Source organism: Macrosteles quadrilineatus, unplaced genomic scaffold (assembly GCF_028750875.1).
Source record: "Macrosteles quadrilineatus isolate MER2022 unplaced genomic scaffold, UCM_ALF_1.0 Scaffold_9__3_contigs__length_116548681, whole genome shotgun sequence".
NCBI lineage: Eukaryota > Metazoa > Arthropoda > Insecta > Hemiptera > Cicadellidae > Macrosteles > Macrosteles quadrilineatus.
The window spans coordinates 94,298,550-94,319,224 of NW_026542602.1; the positions used below are offsets into that span (position 1 = coordinate 94,298,550).

Here is a 20,675-nt window from a genome sequence, read left to right on the forward strand (position 1 = left end):
CCGTGGTGTATTGGCTAAGTGATCGGAGTTCAACGTTAGAGTCCCTGGTTCAAATCCCGGTCGGGCATATTCAAAACTTTTACTAACATTTTTTTCACTTTTTAATTTTTATTGAATTTTTAATGCATAGTTCATTAGGTTTTAATGTTAAAACATCTTATATTCTTTTTTATTTTATAAAAATCATTTTCTTTATAAGTAATCTGGAACTCCTTCTTAAGGGAAGATGCAAAACAATGTTACTATTTAAAATGCATAACAATGTTATTATTTAAGTATTTTAACCTGTAGGACCATGTTACCAGAAGAATAGAAGCCTGTGTATATAGAAACAAATCAAGTACTGTAGGCCTACCTATGGAATTTGAATTTAAGGTAAAAATAACAAGATAAATATTTCAATTTGTTTTATTTGCAAGCATTTTTTATATTGTTATTTCATTGTGTTTCAACCACTATTTCAATTGTGCAAAGACAGTCTGGATGTAGCATAAATTAATGAGCCGGTTCGTTATAACCTAAACTTTACCTTCCTAATCGAACCTAACTTCAAAACACTTAATACAGTCACAAATTCACATAAAACCCAACCTACCTTCCCCACATGCCTAACTAAGAGCTGATTATTTAGTTTCAAAACAATTTGATTTAATTCCGCATTGAGTCAAGTATAAACAGCTGTTTGCTTTGTTCACACAGTCCTCAGCCCACATTCGGACCCGTCCAGACCACGCCATATTACCATCCGAACCGCGAAATGAACCTTAGGTTCGTAATTTTAGCCTTCGTTTTACATCCACTTAGGAATCTTTCCGACAAAAACGGATTGCATTTTTGGAATCAGAGTGAATAATACTGTAAGGAAACATCTAAAAATTACATCATTTCTCAATGTAGACATACTAAATAATTGCCAAATATTTTATCGGATGAGTAAGTTAAATACATTTAATCTTAACAATGCATATCAATATTTATCCGATTCAATTTTTCGATTTAAAAAAATTCTTTTTTTCCAATGTATGTCGCTAAACATCAAATTGATTTATGGTTGGTACGGTTTTTGTTCATACCTATTTAAGAAATTAGGCTAAACTACTGTCTAAGACTAACTTACAATTTGACCAATAATAAATAATAAGTTAGGCCTATTAAAAAGAAAGGGTACAGTTTCATATCTTTGGCACAAACAACCGAATGAGTAATATTAATTATTCGATTGTTTAATTCGATATATCGATCTATATTACTCATTCGGTTGTTTGTGCCAACAGATATGGAAGTGTACCCAAAAGAAACGAAACAAATAGGCCTATGCCTACCTAATAACAAAACAACCAAGGATAAAACAATAAAATGCTTCTGCTTATTGGCTCTGGGAAGTGGGATTTTTAAACGTTATTTTTTTAATTATAACTTATCATAGCCTATGGTAAATGTATGATGAACTTAAATTCAATAGGCCTAGGCCTACGATATTAAGTTAAGTTAAAATCAAACCGATAAGTAGTTATTCATCTGATAAAATAATTAAGTTATTGTTGGTTCTCTGCGAAACTGTAACTTACCCAGTAGGTAACATAGGTAAGGAAAATAGCCTACATTTTTATAAACTCATGAAAAAGATCAAAGTTAACTTACCGTAGCCTAACTTATGTATTTAAAAATTTATCTCTTTAACAAATCATACACAAAAGATTCATGTTGATTTTTAGAAATGTTACCTTTGTTATTAGGCCTATTATAAACTAAAAAGTAGGCTACACAGTGTAAAGAGTCTCCTTAAAAAGATCTTAGACATAAATTGATCAATATTGAAATAGGCCTTGGCCTACATGATAAATAGGTACGGTAAGTTGTATCGCCTAAAAGTGAACCGATTACGATAAGTTATCGCATATAGGGTATATTAAGTTAAACAAAAATATTTCATCTGATAAATTATCGTAGGCTAGGTTCTCTGCGAAACTGTTCCCCTGAAGATGGGTAACTTAATCTAAGTAGGCCTACTGTAAGGACACAGATATATAGCCTAGTAGCTAAAAGAAAGTTATAGGATACATTACTTTTTTTAGGTCTATTTAGGTAAGTTAGGGTTATATTAAGGCCTACCTTTCTTAGTTTAAACTTTCTACCGTAGGCCTACATTCTTTGACGGTGAAAAACACATTAAACACAGATTGTTGTATGAACAAATAAACATAGTACTGTGACATCATTAGACACAGATTTTTAACAAAACACTTGACAGGCCATACCTAGGCTAGGCAAAACGGCCGTCTAGGCAATTAATGTAACAGACACACTTAACACAAAACAACGTTACATGACACAGCACTTCCTCGCTTCACCGCCTTCGCCTTCACAAGTTTATACTGTTTAGGCTATATTTTGAAGTTAAGATTATCTACCTCAGCATTCTGATTGTCTGTCTCACCATTCTTCCACTGCCTTGGTACAATCGATGAAGACCTGTGAGCCCAATTTCATGTCTGCTCGTACCGTACGTCTTGATCTTCACTTCTTGGTTATCTGCGTAGTCCTTTTGTTATGGGCCCTTAGCAGCATTATTTTATGTGGGCTAAGTTAGCTCTTTGAAGCAGTAGGTTCCCACTTATTGACCTACAGTATTTAGTGTTCAATACTTGATGAAGGGTCCATAAGCTCAGTTTACACATAGTCGACTGAGAGTTCAATATTAAACTCACTAAAATTTGTCACTTATTCAGACCAAAGTCGGGAAAGCTCCTTCCTATTGCCTATTCTTGTGTCCATTGGCTGAGTTTCATCCACTCTTCATCAGAACTGAGTCTACTCTACTTGTTTTAGGTTAACCTTAACTTAATGAATGAGGTTTGAGTTGAATCTAAAATGCAGTTTGATTGCATTACTTACCTACGTAATTTAAATGGATAGGATTTTATTCACAAACTTTTGAAACCTACTTAGGTTGCCGTCTTATTATCAATTAGCAGAATGCACTAAACCTTGAGGAGTATGTTCTAAGACTAAACTTAACTTAAGGCAGCATTTCTGATTCTGTCTTAGTTAGCGAGTGAACTGCAGACGACCGATGAAAAAAAAGATATATTAAATGAAAAAACCTTATTTGATAAAAAAAGTCTTAGTACTTATGTTATATCACTATACAGTAATATGAAAGTACAGTAACTTATCTAAATATTTTGGGGCAACATTTTAATGACTGACTGAATAGATAAAGCCATAGATAAAACATAAAGCCACCGACGCGAGAACTGAAATTTAATTTAGAACAACCAGAACGAAAATAACTAAAACCATTGATTATTAGATAGTGAAATCTTATCTAATATTAATTAGTCAAAGATAACACTTAACTTTCAGCAAGTTAGGAAACAATAGTAGACGTTCACCCACGGCATCGTTTACCGTCGCGTCGTACTTATTATATAGCACAGCCTACTGAAGAAACGTAGCTTGTAGAATAAACATGTAAATATTTATTTTTCAATCAATTGCGATACATTTTAGTAGATAATTTGTTAACTCCTGCCGGTATTTTCGTAAATACATTATTATCCTAGAAATTGTAGAGTTATAATGTGAATACTGTTTGACTGTTACTCTATGGATGAAAGAGTAGTCGTTCTCTTTGTCTCAAGTAAACGACAAAATTGTAGGTCGTAAAATGTAAACAAATAAAAAGAAGAAGAAGGTAGCTCATAATGTTAATCTTATGGGACAAAATTAAAAATGTTTTTTTAAGATTTTATAATAATTACGGAACAAATATTTTTCAACAACTAATGGTCGCAAGATAAAGTGGTATAGAATCTTTGTGCTACACATCAAGTTTATAACTTTAGGCATTCTCGAGATTTCGATCAACATAAAGATGCATTTCACCCCAGTATGAGAATTCACTTCGTTCATTCAATTATTTTTCATCAGTAATTTTGTGTGACAAGTAATTTGTTATACCACTTAGTTAACAGTCGTTTTTAAGCAAATAAGATACCTGGGGACCTTCAGGATTTTCCGAGAGATACTCTCTTAATTTTAGTTTATTTTCTCAGGTTTTTGCCTCATATTTACATATTAATGTTTAAATTAAATCCTAAATACGCGTTTCATTCTTAAATTGCCCTTTAAATCGTGTTATAAAGGTTGGAGTTAATATTTATAAGACAGATTTGGTTAATGAATTCGTCAAAAAACGTTTAACAAAGGCTATGATGGAATTTCAAAGAAAAAAGAACAATTATTTTAATTTGATTAAAATCGTACAAAACCTAAATAAAAAAAAACATTATCATTTGCAGTTTTAAAATTAGGTAATTTTGTCCATACTTCTTTTTTTCTATATATCCTACCACAATCATTTTCGTCAACCTGTTGAACTCAAAATATTTTTCTGGTTTAACATAAGTTGCCACGACCAATACAGTACAAGTTGTTACAGAGGCTATACAAATTTATAAGCTCTAAAAATATTTCTAATTTGACTTTTACAAAAAAACCTAAGTACTTTTACAAAGTCCTTTAAGAGCGTTATCAATGGTTGTAATTTGTGTTCCAGGAAATGTTGTCTTGAACTTTGATTTTGCTTGGTATTTTTTTTTTATTTGAAATACGCCACATTGCCACATTTATACAAAATTGTATGTGGATAGCAACTAGTACCGTATGCTGAATAAAAATACCAACTGTTATATGTATATTAAATACATTATTAATCAATTGTACGAGATTTATATGGGTTTAATTTTCCAAGAATATCACGGAAATAGTTTAACCCTACTGTCTTGTAGTAGAGATTCGTCGGACAGTACCATGAAACAAACAGAACTCATAATTGTCTACATGACGTGCACAACGTTTGACCATGGATAAACTGTTGTGCGGATAACATGCTGTTCCAATGCTAATTTTGTTGCATATACTCTGAAGAGTAAGCTAGTATGAATTTCATTTCCATATAAAAGTGGTTGCCAATTGAACTTCCGACACACCAACGCTCTGTTTAGAATATTTTTTCCAGTAAGCGATCAAGTCTATCTACAGCGATAATGTTTTATTTAACCGTCGCAATAAAGTCCCAGTTTAGTGGTCCTAAACGTCTGACGCGTTCGTTTCTTGAGGCTGTTAACCATCGGAACTAACTGTCGACTTTATTTGCTCACTAAACTGACTGATGGGAATTTTAACTGCGATGATAATTACATAGCTTTCAGTGAAATAAGTTCCTTGAAAGTTATAAATATTTCGTGGTATAGGAGAGTTAGAAGAGTACAGTATGAGGCTTTTAGTACAGGTCAAGGTCAGCCTGATGTTGTTGCAAGGACGCCTTGCAACAACGTCTCAACTCAACATGGTTATTCAATTTTGATAATAATTTGATAAATTTTAGGTCTCTAAAACCGAAGTCCTGAGCGGCGTTTATACGAGGCTAGTATCCATACAGGTTACGTGCCTCCAGTGTATTTCATATTACTTGAGGTTTAACCGAAATCATGACAAATTCGCTCCTGAATTTGGCTGTTGTATAAAAAAATAGTATTTTTGTACACAAAATTTGTAGGAGTATGAATTGCAAAAAATTTAACTTAAAATGAAGCCAAATAAATACTGTCTGAGAACATAATTTATTGAACTTAACTGTACGCGTTGGCAGTACCAAGAATAAATTGGCATGTATGTTACTTGGTTGAAATGATTTTTTTAAGACGACGAAGCAATAAGCATACTTTTTTTAGCAGAATTCATCTAATTGTTCAGATGAATCGCTCGTCTGCCGATTTTAGGAATCTGTGCACTGCCTTTGTTTTTCATTCTGATTATTTGTGGATTTCAAGTTTAGCATTTGAAAATAATAGACGTAGTTTCCTCTGAAATCGTGAAATGTCACTTTATTCAATTGAAAAACGTATATTTTGTAATTAGGGAGAAGGACTTTTAACTTTTTCACACACTGAAGTTGCTATTTCGTTTTGGTAGTCCCGTCCATCTTATTTTATTTCAAATACTTTGGGTTTACTCGGCTTACTTGGGTTTACTATTAATTTTTTTTTTACCTCAAAGTAGGACATTTTTCTTAGATGTCAAAACATTAATCAATACGAACCCCAAGCAAGGTCTAAACGTAGTTTATCATCTAAACTGACTAATGGGAATTTTGACTACATAGATAATTGCAGCATAAATTTTAGTGAAATAAGTTCTTTGAAAGTGAAATAGGTACTTTAATAGAAACTCATATACTGTAGTAACAAAATCCTATGTTATAAATGCATATTTGTCTACATACTATGACTAAAATACTATTGGTGACGTTTGCAGATGTGGCGTGATAGGGTAGAAATATATTATAGCTACATGGAAGTAGCTACGGGGTGTTTATGGTTAGCCATAAAATGTCACTTTGATGTAAAGCTGTCAGTCTAGGCTGCCTACTACATATCAACGAGATAACACTATACGGCCTTGCAGCCATTTCATCAACTTGAGTAACGCAATTATACGGAGGTCATTATAAAATAATCAGTGTTTTAAACTATTTAAATTACGTAGTTTTGTTAATAAGCTAATGTAATGAAGTGATTTCATATGTAGTTATGCGATGGGTTTTCTTTTTAAAACAATACTGTATTTGAGGACAATTTTCATTACAGATTTGTTAAACAGAAATTTCACTTTGGGGTATGTGACCGTGTCCTCGGGTTTGAAATGGCTGCTGTGAACATTTTTGCTGTTTCAGTTACAGTATTGTGTTTCCTGAACTACCCTACTTCTGTAGTTATTCCAGACCCTGAAATGGTGGAGAAGGTATGTTAAGTAAATGACTGCAAAAAGGTTTTTAACAACTCAATCTCACCATCGGTAACAATTTATGCGATTTTCGTTTGGGGTTTGGTGGTAAAAGAAGAGCTAATAAGATTCTGCAGATTTTATGTTTGTCTTTTAATTTTGTGTCGAAATTTCTAGTCATATTGGGATAAAATTTACAGAATATTACTATATTAAATTGCACAAAGTTTTATTACAGCCACTTACACCTTATACGATATTACGTCATTTATTTGATGATATTTGATATTCGATGATCCCTCCATTCAAAGAAGTGCTTAATAACAACTGAGATTTTCCTTAATCAGTAATTAGTCAATAATTTGGTCATAATGTCAGTTGGGTAATAATGATGAAATGTGTAGTTGGAAATTTATATTTAAGAATTTCAATCAGAGTTCTGTGATAAGGAAAGAAGCTAGATTATGGCGCAGTTGAGAGCAGCCTGGAGCTTCAATAAATCGTTTTATTAGATTACAACTAGATCCGATTGATCGTTATTAATTTCTCCCTTTGGCAATTCTTAGAAAAATATGATTATTCCACATTTATAATCATTTAGGTCAAATATGATCGTTGTTAACAAGTATTGTGATAAAAAAAAATACACCGATGGCAAACTATAACAATCGAAAAAAACTCCATTTTGTAATATTAACTGCCTATCCGTTTATATTTATACTTAAAGACAATAGCAGGGACGAACGTAATTAATTGCGTTAAGTTTAATCGGTTAAGATGATATACAAAGCAAAGGAAAGTTTGCACCTGGGCTCAGGGGAACGGAGTGTGAAATCTTCTCAGATTTGCAGAAATTAGAGGAAATTCATCAGGAAATTGAAGATGATTTTTCATCTTACTCGCGGAAATATTTCTTAGCTTTGCCGCCTTTTGTAAAGTTTCATTCGTTACTGGAACTATCAATGGACTATGCTTTGTTTACCATGTTAAATTTGTCATAATAATATCTAAGGTTTGGTCTATTTGTGTTAGTAGAGAAGTTATATTGTTGCTACATAACTACGGTGTATGAAAGTGTTTATACCAAACATGGTGGCATATTGTACTGATTAGTTAAACATTGTCAGTTCGAGACCACCGTCTGTACTATTTGATTACTGTTATCACCTCCAGCAGCCATGTGGTTTGTATCATTAAATTTTATCGAAGTATAATACTTTACGGTAACTTTTTATAAAATCTAGGACTAAATGGTAGTAAATCTAAGCCGTTGAAGATGTTATATTTAAATTCCGGCAACAGGCATTCTTAGAAATTTGCCATAAAAAATTATTAAGCAAAAAATTATGTTACAGTTGTTACTTCCTCCCCCTGAATATGGTATGGAGAAAGTATTGTTTCTTGTAAATATTTTCGAGTTCGAGTTTTCATGGACATTTTTTAATCCGTTTTACGTCTCCGTGAACCCAAAAAAGGGGTTTTCTAATTTATGTATATGTGTTTGTGTGGTAGGTGTGTAGGCCTACAGATGTTGAGACCACAACTGTGGTCCGATTTTGATTGATATTTGGTATGTATGTACTAATCCATGGTATCTCAGACGGTATTTTATATTTCCTATGGTATAGTAATTTAAACCTAAACAAATGGGTACCGGTACAACCCTCATTGCTGTAAAAAATTGCAGTACAGAAATTAATGAAACCTACGTGATTTCCCCATGAAATAACTAGAAATAGGATTAAAAACGGCCCCATTAGTGTAACAGTTAAATAAAAAAAATATTGCAACTGTTTTGCCTACCCGTGGAAAAAATTGTGATAAGCTAATGGGAAGTATATCTGTCATATTGCTGATACCGATTATTCATGTTAAATCCAGAATTAAATACATGTAAATCAAAGGCGTCTGAGGTTTTATATAATTTAAAATTCCACCAACAGGCATTTAGACCAATGAATGATGTTAAAAAATTTAGAGACAAATCATTCCATTGGGTTTTATGTATTAGTTTTAATTTGGTATTATTATATACGTAGTTAATCGACATATTTTACGTATTGATACAGTTATTATATACTTGACCTAGTTCGACACCAGACCCTAGGCGCCTTAGTAAACATTGACCAAGCTCAGCTGGAGTATTAACACCAACACGGTGCCTGACTCAAATTAAGTTTACACAAACTTCAGCTGAGCAAATTACAACTGAAATCCTACAACCTTGGCTTGGTTTCTACTATTTACCAGACTCCGTAGATTCACTGATTTATGTTGGAGTAAGTTAATATTTAATCACGTCTAGTAATTGTAACCTGTGTTATGTACTATTTTGTTTATATCAACTGTATTTTTTCACTGCGCGAGCAATCGTTTTATTTCATTTTCTGCAAAGTTAATAATTCAAATGCAACTTTTGTAGTAATTACACATGGCTCCTCTCAACATTGTTGGAACTAAAATCTTAATTTTTATAACCAATTATAACAAACTGCTCCAGATTAGGGAATATTACATAAAATTTCCTTGTTTTGTTCTATTTAATAGGATAGGTATTATAACAACCTAAAAAAACATTGAACCTCCATTATTTTATTATGTTTAGGTTCGAAAATATTCAGTAAAATAACGGAATGATAATGTAATTTCAAAATATTTTCTCAAAATTGGAAAAATGTTTATCATGCACTCCATGACTGTCACAGCTATAGGATATTCTCCAATATTTGAACTGTTATAACATGGTATACAATGCATACATTATAAGAACACTTGAGGCTTAACACATGTACATTACTTTCGAATAATAGTTTTTTTTTTTTACACAAACGTTTTACTATCCCCAGTAGGAGATTGTTTGGTTGATTACTTTCGCTCTAGCTCGTAAAGCAAGCTTAGCTACGTTTTATAGTTTCTTGTTGCTTGTCCCTGGACTAAGGCCTCTCGCCCACTATACGATTTCGGTCGTACGACACTGTGTCGTACGATATTCTTATCATAAGTGTGGTCCTCGCCCACTATACGACACTTTGTCGGATAAATGAGTCAGTTGCTCGGTAGCCGTGGAGGAGTGAGGGTGTTGCGCAATATCATAACAGTGGTTTTTGTGTCAAACAATGAATCCGTTACGTGTTGTTGCTATGTGGCTGCTATGGCGCAGAATTAAGCGTCGTAGGATTAAGAGGAAGTATTGGATTCACCCTATTAATCAAAGTAGGGATCACACAGGAACATTTCAAACTCTTTTTGACGAACTTCGGCGTGATGATAGCAAGTTTTTCAACTACTTCAGAATGTCTGCAGCGTCCTTTGATGAATTACATCAGAAAATAAAAGCTACAATTGCTTACCGAAATACTAAACTGAGGAACTGCATCACTTCTAAAGAAAGGCTAGCTATTACTTTGAGGTTAGTAAGATTATATTATATATTTGATACGTTTTGTTGGAAGTGGTCAATGTTGGGCTACATCATTAAAGAAGTAATTATTTTATGTGTAGATTATTTTTTAAGTTAAAGTAGGTTAATGTTAAGTTAATGTTCCTATTTAAAGACATTTTAAAATTAAACGAGTACAAGTTTTTAACTTTACCAATGTTTGCTATATAACTTTCATAGGTTTTGGGATAGTCTTGGTCAAAGGTTTGAATGTTCGAACATGTTTTGTATTGTTTTTAAATATTAATACTATTTGTTAAAAAATATAATCTGCAAAAAGGAATACTTAGGTATTTTAGACAAACTATTTAACACTATATAATTAATAACAATGGTTACAAAAATTAAGGAATAATAAAAGTCGCATTGTTTTATTAATTTTTTTGTATATTTACTTATAAGTAATGCAGTACATTAAGATGGTATGAAGAAAAAATACAAACGAATTGTCAAAAATAGAGATAAGATAAAAATAACGCAAAATATTGGTTGAAAAAGAAAAAAACTAAGCGATAAATCAAACATTATAATAAACAAGTATGAATTAATTGTAAAAAATATATGCATTATCAAAATTATGCAAAAAACGAAGAGACGAAAACACCATTTTATATGACAAAACTTAAATTAGCAGAAGTCTATGTTTAAGTCAGTGCACACAGATAGAGCTGGAGAATTGCTCTCTGATCGGGTGATTTCTGGGGACTCAGAGGCCCGGGACAGTTGTTGATACACAGGTTCTTCGACACGTTGCCTTTTTGGTGGTGGGGGTGGTTGAAACTGTGGTGGGTGGTGGTATAAAGGACTTTGCTGTGGTTGGGGAAACGGTTGAGCCTGTGGATAAGGATAGTTGGGTTGGTAGTAGGGTGGTATTTGTGGTGGTGGTTGAGCTGGGTGATAATTTCTGTTTTTAATTTTAGAAATAGATTGCAGTACGTCCATCTGGAACTCTAGGACTTCAGCGTCGTTGAATGCGTTCAAATGTGGTAAAAGACCTTGGTAAAACGACATGTGAGGATTGGGTTCTGGTTGATCCAATGCCTTTAACATTTTCAGTTCAACTTCCTCTTGCCGATTACGTTTTTTCGAACTTGATTTGTTCTTCTCTTTCCGGGAGGGTAAAAATGGTTCGTCCTCGGTGGTTACTTGGGTCAGATCATCATCGATTCCTTCGTCACCAATATTCATTGAACTTTCATCCAAACTTTCAGCCACTTCTCTAGAATCACACAGTTTCTTTAAAAACTGCATTTGTTCTGAATATATATATTTTCTTGAGTTAATTGCACCGGCTCCACTTTTTTTACTGTCCTTTACCTTCTTCTGCGATCTGAAGAAAGCATCACGGAGATTGGTCCATCGCCTTACAACTGCTCTTCCTGAAACAAAATATAAACAATTTAAGCGTGGTTGTCATTCCAAAATACCACTCAACGAGGCGTATCTTTAAAGCGCTCTCAGGGAAAACATTTCTGTAACATTATAACGAATATAGTACTTAGATTATGTTGTATGTTTTTAAACTCTCATTACTTTTAAGAAGAGTCAATTTACACATTACATACTCTCTTGTGATTTATTACGTTAATATCATTAGAAAATTATCAATTGCCATATTCCATAACATTAAAAATAATCAAAAATTAGAGTTGTAAAATACATTCGTACAGCTAGGGTAACTTGTAACTATTAGCTCTGACTATAGATAACGGCTATCCTTTGTCTGTGCTTTTAGAAAGTGTTCAAACCGTCATTCTGCGAAAGGGACAATACGGTCATAAACCGACCCTCCCTCGCTGTTCCTACAATCGTTTTTTTTGTCTTGGGTGAGGGTGGTTTTTTAGCCAAGCATGGTCGATTGAATCGAGTAGCATTATCTCGCTTAATATGTTATGTTATAACGTATGAGGCAGAACTCTCCACGTATCGCATCATATTTATTGTTTCAAATTAGTTATCGCATTAAAGTACCGGTTATGATAATTTATACATTGCTTTATTTTTTTTCAGATATCTTGCAAGTGGGTGCACATTCACCGATCTGCATTACAGCTTCCGGATTGGAATTACTACTGCACGTAGGATAGTAAAAGAAGTATGCCAATCAATTTGGTCAGTTATGAAAAATGAATGCTTACCTACACTCTCAAAAGAAAAATTTGAATCTATTGCTTCGGATTTTGAAAAATATGCAAACTTTCCTCACTGCATTGGCGCTGTTGATGGCAAGCACGTGCGCATAATTTGCCCAACAAAAAGTGGTTCTATGTTTTATAACTACAAAGACTATTATTCTGTGGTATTGATGGCTGTGGCGGATTCTAAATACCGTTTTGTGTATGTTAACGTTGGGAGCTATGGAAAAGATTGCGATCCTTCCATTTTCAAGCAATCTACTCTTTGGAAATCAGTCGTAAACAAAACTTTGGAGTTACCTGAAGAAAAATGTCTCCCGGGAACAGAGTCTCCGAAAATACCGTACTACTTTGTGGGGGATGAAGCATTTGGCCTTCACAAACATTTGATGCGGCCATATGGGGGGACACATTTAACAATGGAAAAGAGAATATTTAATTATCGATTGTGTAGGGCTCGACGTTACATCGAGTGTGCTTTTGGAATATTAAGCAATAAATGGCGTATCTTCCACAGACCTATGAATGTAGATCTGGATTTTGCAGTGGACATAATAAAATCATGCATAGTACTCCACAATTTTGTTCGTGACCGAGACGGGTATTTGCATGAGGATTCAACAACAATCAATGGACTTGAGGATTTCTCCAGTGACCCCCCATCACGAGGTGGTCTTCAAGCTAACAATGTTCGAAATGTATTGAGCCAATATTTTTTAACGCCTATTGGGGCTGTTTCGTGGCAAATGAGTAAGATTTAAGTAATAGTGTCTATGGTAATAGTGAATAAATTATCATATCTTGCCCATCACCTGGCACAACAACTGTCAAAGTTATTCAAGTTGGATAATTATAGTGGCACTGTGACTATTATATCATACATGTACTCGCAACTAGAAAGTTCTCCCTAGCATTGTTTTATATATATAATTATTATAGTATTTTTTATTTCATCTATACTAATTTTGTATTATTATTATTTATACTTATTAATATAAGGGTTCTCAATTGTTTGCGTGTTCTTAATATTACTATATGAATTGATTTTTAGTTTTAGATTATAAGTTTAAGTTTGCAGGGTGGCTCAGATGTAGTGTAAAAAGTACTTACTTTACATATAATTTGAGAAAATAGTAGAAGTCTTAAACTTAATCTAAAAACATTTCTGTTAAATTGTGCTTTATAAATAAAATATTTTAATTTCTTTTGTCGAAATTTCTTAAAACCTCAAGAACACAAATACTTTAAATATTAAAAACATTGAATTTGACACGATATTGCTAATAACCATTTCTACTTTTACTGCTATTTGTTTATAGTTATATTATTTATGTGATTTATTGTTATTTCTACACTTAACTAATTTTTATACACCAAATACTTACGAACTGTAAATAAACCTATAAGCTATTATACAAGATGGACACAAACAATATTTTAAACTCGTATTACCGACACCAAATAAAATATGGCAAATAATTTACTAAAATACTTACCGAATTCGTTTTTTTCTTTGTCCACCAATTGTTCAAAGTCCTCTCTCAGAGCAGAGCAAACTAGTTTCCACGCTTCTTTCGTTGCATTTCTGTCCTTGTACTCTTCTAAAGTTTTGTCCCACAGAACTTGTTTAGCTTCCACTAGTGAAATCAACACATCATTGTCAATTACCACTTCAGGAACTGATTGCACTGTTTTCGACCCACACGGCAATTCAGTTGATGCCATTGTCACTCAGTTGACTATCACTCAGTAGTCAAAACGAACGCATGCGAAGTGAACAGCGAGAAGGCTCAGCGCGAACTAGGACTAGGAGGGGGAGGGTTGGGGAGAACGCACGACATACGATAAAAATCGTATAGTGGGCGAGCGCCCATTTGATTGTACACGCCACTGCGAGTTGGACGGTCGTACGACAGTCGTGTATCACAGTGGCAGTGAACGACTGCTTCACGACAGTTTGTCGTAGTCGTGAGATTATCGTACAGTGGGCGAGCTCTCATAAGATCCAATGGTTCACTGTGGAAATGTTGTCGTTCCGACACAGTGTCGTACGACCGAAATCGTATAGTGGGCGAGGGGCCTAAGAGTACAAAATGGTTCTATCTTAGAAACGGCTTGTAAAATCTGTACAAAAGTTAATAGTTTTTTGTGTATAACCATTAAATCAATAACACCTATGGAAAGAGTATAATTGAACTTGGGTATGAAACTCGTTTAATATTGGTAGCGTAAACGCAACTCTCTTTTTAAAATGCATTTAAGAAAAAAATTACTAACATGCTTCATAATATGAAAGGTTAATTAAATCTGGGGTAGAAAAATCTATGGAATAACTCTTACTTTCAAATTGATGCTCATTTTAAAATGTATTGAAATAAATATACTAACATGCTTCATATATGATCTGGGTCACCACAAATTGTACTTAACAGAATCGATTTCAATATTTGGAATTTTCACTAGGCATTGATTATTACTAATTTATTACTTTACAGTTTTAAATCCTAAAATATTTTATAGTCTTAGAACTAATCTCTCCTAGTAATTTATTTATATAATATTGAATAAAACAATTCCCGTTTTCTAATTGTACCCTAATGTTTGTTTCAGGTAACGAGGTCTCCAATGATTCTATTAATGATGTGTTAAATTTGTAAGTTTGAATTTTTGTCTTTGTTGGCATTTATACAGATCAAGTAAAAATTACAAACTCTCTCAATTAAAATAATAGTACTTTTCTTGTAGAATAGTTAAAGGTGCATAACCTTTGACTTTAGTTTAAATAGTCAATGGTATAAGGGTTGACTATTAGTCATAATTAATTATGAGGAACAATATGAAAAAAAATCTGAAAAAATTATCTACAAAACTTAATTAGTTGATGTGTATTATTCAAATAATATTTTATTTGAGAAAATGGTTGTTTTGTTTCCTTCTAAAAACATGACACTCTTTTTAACTTAATTTAACTAAAAGTACACAAAGACTAAAGCGGATGGATGTTAAATAGTGTTATAAATAAACTTCTAAGTATTTCAATTTAAAACTGGGTGTTATTCACTTATTAAATAATTGTCTTACAAAAATTAAATGCAATGTTTTATTTAAGAGTTACAAGTGCAAAAGCATTTTAGAGTTTTAATTGGAGAAAACTAAACAAATTGTTGAAGTATTTTGTTTACATGTCCGCAGTGGTCGAGTGGCCGGCGGGTCCAATGAATTGTGTTTGCGAAAATGCTCCTTTAACAAACAAATTGAATTCTGATTTCACTGTTTTACTTTTTCCTCATGCGAAGTTAGTTATGTGTTAAAATCTATATTTATTAGTATCTATCTATGGATGTGTTGCATTTTTATTTGATTTGATTTACCAAGAACGAGTATGCGTTATTTAACGTATAAACTTTATATCAAAATTTTAAAGATCCAATTTATCATAGAAACAACATAAGAGTTGTAGTAAGTGAAATGATTTAGTAAATGAAAAGTTAAAATCTATTAGAGTAATAAAAAAATATTTGTTATCAAAAGTGTTATTGGCATATGCGACACGCATAAAAAATAGTCACTGTAATAGTGAGTACCACGTTTTACGCTTTTCTTTAGTTTTTGTATCAGTGCGAAGTTTTCAAAACATATTGCTTTATTTCTAGTGGAAGATGTAACATTTTGGACGGTTTCAAGATCTGTTTTGTACTAATGTAACCTAAATTTCTGTTATTCCTTACATCATAGACCAACCTTTTTCATCAAAAAAATTTACCTTATAACTACCCAGCGGTTAAACAAATTAAACAAAAACAATGTACATAAAACTTTCATTCAATAACCTGAAGCGAATTTGATTTTTCTACTATTTGCTATATTTAGTTAGGTAATAAAAGGTAACAGCAGATTTTTTATTACGAAAATGAGAAGACAAGTGATTATAGAGTTCACTTTTAAATCTTTAACTTTAGTTTGTTTGTAAACTGATTCAGTTCTTTAATTAGATTAGGTTATTTTTATGGAGCTGTTAATTAATTTTAGTTATGCTTTTTTAGTATAAAACTAAATCTTTGGAATACGTGACGTTTTTTTAAGGAACCCTCCATCACCTGTTACAATATAACATATAACAATATAACTTTTAAATTTCTTACAATATAACTTTTAAATTTCTTATATAGTTATAAGAAATTTAAAAGTTATATTGTAACAGGTGATGGAGGGTTCCTTAAAAAAAAGTCACGAATTCCAACGATTTAGTAAAAACATATACTCTAACGGGATCTACTTAAGGTGGTAATATATGTTTTAAGTAAGATTAAAGACTTCTGTTGTTAAAAAAGAACCACTTTAAATGATTATAACATAAAAAAAAATCAAGTCCTGATAAAACAAGTGGTTAAAGTTGTTTTATTTTATTTCACGTTGTACAAGTGAGCGATGAAATGAGTGAAGCCTGTAAAGTGAACATTTGTCTGATAACACAAAGCCAACAGATAATGTAGAAGCGTCAACCAACTATCTCTAACTTGTGTAATTTATACGTACACCGCTGAACAGAAAAGCACTTTTTACACTGTCACCCGGGTGTTTTATAATTTCCTGTGTGTTTGTGAATATATACGAAAGTACAAAACCGACCTAATAATATAAATTTGTATTATTTAAGTGAAAAATCCCTAATGGCTAGTTGGTTTTCATTTAAATAATGTTTCTCTTTTATTTTTATTGGTTTTGTTCTAACCGAGTCGGAATAAGGCTCGTACCTTAAATTTTCTACTCGTGTCGTTAACACTATTTACGCTAGTTGCGTATACTACTTTACCTACGACAATGTCGTTTATATCATTTCATTGACACTGACAGTGATGCAACGAAACATTGAACCAAAAACTAATTTGCACCACTCAACAATTAAATTGGCCTGAGCAGGTGATTAGTTGAAGTTCGAATTATTACAATTTTACTTCTTCTCTCAATCCTTGAACCTCATTGGTCTGTTACATTATAAAGTTATGTAAGTATCAATGCTTTTATGTGAAACTTTTCAATTCCAAGACCTGAACCGAAACGGCTACTTTAAAAAAAACTGTCGTAGGTAAAAATATAATAATGGTGTCAAGTAAACCTATACCAGTGTAAAAAGTGCTTTTCTGTACAGTAGCGTAAGTATCAAATCATACAAGTCGCAGAACATACAGTATAATGTGGAACTGTTATGGTGTTTTAGTACTTAACAAGTAATCTGTCGAGATGGGTAACGCTGTATGGTGAAACCGATTTCGACACGATTTAGCACTTAGACACATCAAACTTGTAAGTGCTGCTTACCTCAATAATATTGGCTCAGCACTGTAAACATTGTCACCATGAGTAAAGTTATGCCTTTGGTGTTCTTGCTTGCATTACCGTACATTATGCAGGTTCTATAGTTCTTATTTGAAAATTGAACGCTGAACATGATATTTAAAAATATAATCATAAAATTTAAATACCCCCGCCGCAGCAAACCTGCAGACTAAGCGAATTTCAACTTGTCTATATATATGAATTTGAACGGATGGTGTTTTTGGCCTCTGGGGACCTCAAAATGAAAAAGTAAATTGGTTCCGGGTCCAGGTCTTACCATGAGACCTACAGCAATAGCTTATTTTATTCCCTATATGGAAAATTCGCTAAAATAGTGTTTATCTTACACAACTATTCTGTAAAAACTTCATTTTTCCTGGAGTAATTTCTTTACTCAAAATGAGTGAACTGACATTAATTTATATCACAAGTTCTATGATTATAGTACGTTGTACATAATTTTTAATCCTTCCTTTTAATTCTTTGGGACAAATCTGCTTGTGTATTTTCATCTTGGAAATGTGCCTTAGTATTTCATATTTAACCTTGGTGCGAGTGCGTTAGATCTATGATGGACAGTAAAACAATCCTTAATAACAATATTAACTTTTTACTTCTAAGAGAAAAAAAAACTATTTAAAAATGTGCATGAGATATTTCTGTGCCCAATAAAAGTACAAATAGCAATCACTTAATATATCTTGTTTTAATAAGTAGAAAGATAGTATCTTAGCGAGCGTAGCTCAATGTTCCCCAACTTAACAGTGCCATCAACAAGTCAATCTGATTTTCAATTGTCTACGACAATTAAATTTGGTAACAATAGGTAATTAGTGATAAATCTACTTGGTTTTAACATCAAATGGTCAATCGTTTCAACCTTAGTTGAGTCTAACTTATCCCCAAACCCAACTTTTAATACTAAACCAACCCAAACCTAGCATTACCTGTTTCTAATTTAGAACTAATTAGATAAGTTTACATTAATTCCTTTGCCAATAAACTGTTGCATACATTTTGAAAAACAGTAATTACCCATTGACTAAAAGTGGGCGAATGACAAAAGAAACACTAAACCCTACAGGTAGACCCATCAAACTGAGCAGACCTTTAAGGCCAGTTTTATTTTAGGTGATTGGTGGAGACATAAAACGTTTATAGCTCACTGCCGTATCCGTACACTAGCTCGGCCTCTTTATAAACATGGCGATTGAAAACAAAGGTTCTTTTGATATATACGTTTGATTTTCAGTGTTCTGAGGGTCAGTATTTAAATTCCACCAGTAAAAAATCGCCATTTTCTGTTTGTACGTTTCTTGATTATGTAGTTTTCAGACGTAAATCACGCTGAAATCTACTTTTCTAGAAAAAAAAACTACTTTCAAGTGGAAATAGTATCTAGTATTTATTCATTTTATTCTGTTGAAGCTAAGCGATTACCAATCAAAAAGGAATTGACTGTTACCACTTGAAAATAGTTTGTGTTCCACATTAGGTTACTAGTGTATTTTAATTCTTTCTTATACACTTTTTTGTTTGTTTTTTTATTATTATTAAATAACTGACGAAGTTTTTTATACTTTCCAAATTATTATTGATTGGGCTAGCTGTATTTTAACTTTTATACATGCAAATATCTGAAACGGCTGTAAACACGTTGACGATAGCTTGAGGTTAGGTATTTTTATGTTTTTATTTCACCCCCTCCCTGTAATATTTTGATATACGTCGCAATGTTTAGCACATTAATGCGGTGGAAAATTCGTTGAAGGGGTGAAAGTCCCGAGTCGCATACCTTTGTGCCGTAAATCCAGTGAAATGGTCGCTCTAAAACAATTTATGCACTCTTGGTGGTGGCATGAGGGGAATTCCGTGTTATTTATATAAGCCTAAATAATTAATCGTCAGTTGTTGGCTTGTTTCTCCACAGTTTTGCTTTATTTATGAAGCAATAATCTACGTTGGGTGCTCTCTAGGATCTAAATGCGAAGTTCGTCTACCATAATGGAACATTGAGTAAAAAGGTTAAAGTTTCAAAACATAAGATGTTGGTTATTGTGTGATATTTTTCGGACGCTAGGCACGAGCCCGGAATTGTTTTTCACTTTACTTTAGGCTAGACCTAGGGTTTGCGGCATTATCACATAGATCAAATCCATTGGTGATTTGGTGGGATTTGAACCCGGGACCTCTGGAACCGAAGTCCCGCGCTCCAACCACTAGACCAGCTCGCTCCCCCAATAAACTTATATAAAAAATCTTATGATTTAAAGAGGCGAGTGAAAAAGGTTTGGCTACATTATATATTTTACGTTAGGTTTACGTTAGTTTTAGGTTTAGGTTTACGTATTAGGTTTACGAATGTTTACGTAGTTACCCTTTAGTCACGATCGATCAGTAAAAAAGTTGTTTCCGAATTAAGTCTTGCGTCTTAATTTGTAGTAATCTTGTATATTAAGTAATTTAACCTGAGGTCATAATCACGAAAATTGTTTAAGACTTGTTTTGGCTTGTCTTTATAGAAATTGTCCCCAATAATCCCTACAATAACAATTGATTTTTTTTTTATTTTTGTTAATGAAATGTCATACATTGCAGTTAGTTTTATGGGTTAATATTGTTCGAAAGCGCTTCAACCCAAACGATAACTTTGACTAAAATTGCTTATTTTTTCAAAGCACGACAGCCAATGATTTGTTATCTAAACTGCAACACTTCTAATAAAGCTTGTTTAGAAATTCACACTGAGTAAATTGCTATTTTTTCGACAAGGGGTCCATAACCAAGGTCTTCGTTATGAATAAAATAATAATAAACTTGAGAAGTTTGAAGTTTTATCATGAATAAACCAATACAAGACCTTCATTAATATCCAAAACACCGCATGAACTTTACAACTTTGTCGATTATTTGTTGAGCAACTTGGTTGGCAAGGATTTCATTGCTCCTTGCAAAGAATATTTTGCATCGATTTA

General features: G+C 32.8%; 1 protein-coding gene across 1 annotated transcript in view; it reads left to right on the plus strand.

Moving 5' to 3' along the window:
• The window catches only part of LOC129002078 (semaphorin-2A-like), a 282,280-nt gene that overhangs the window by 106,399 nt on the left and 155,206 nt on the right, over window positions 1-20,675 (plus strand). The window lies entirely within an intron of this gene.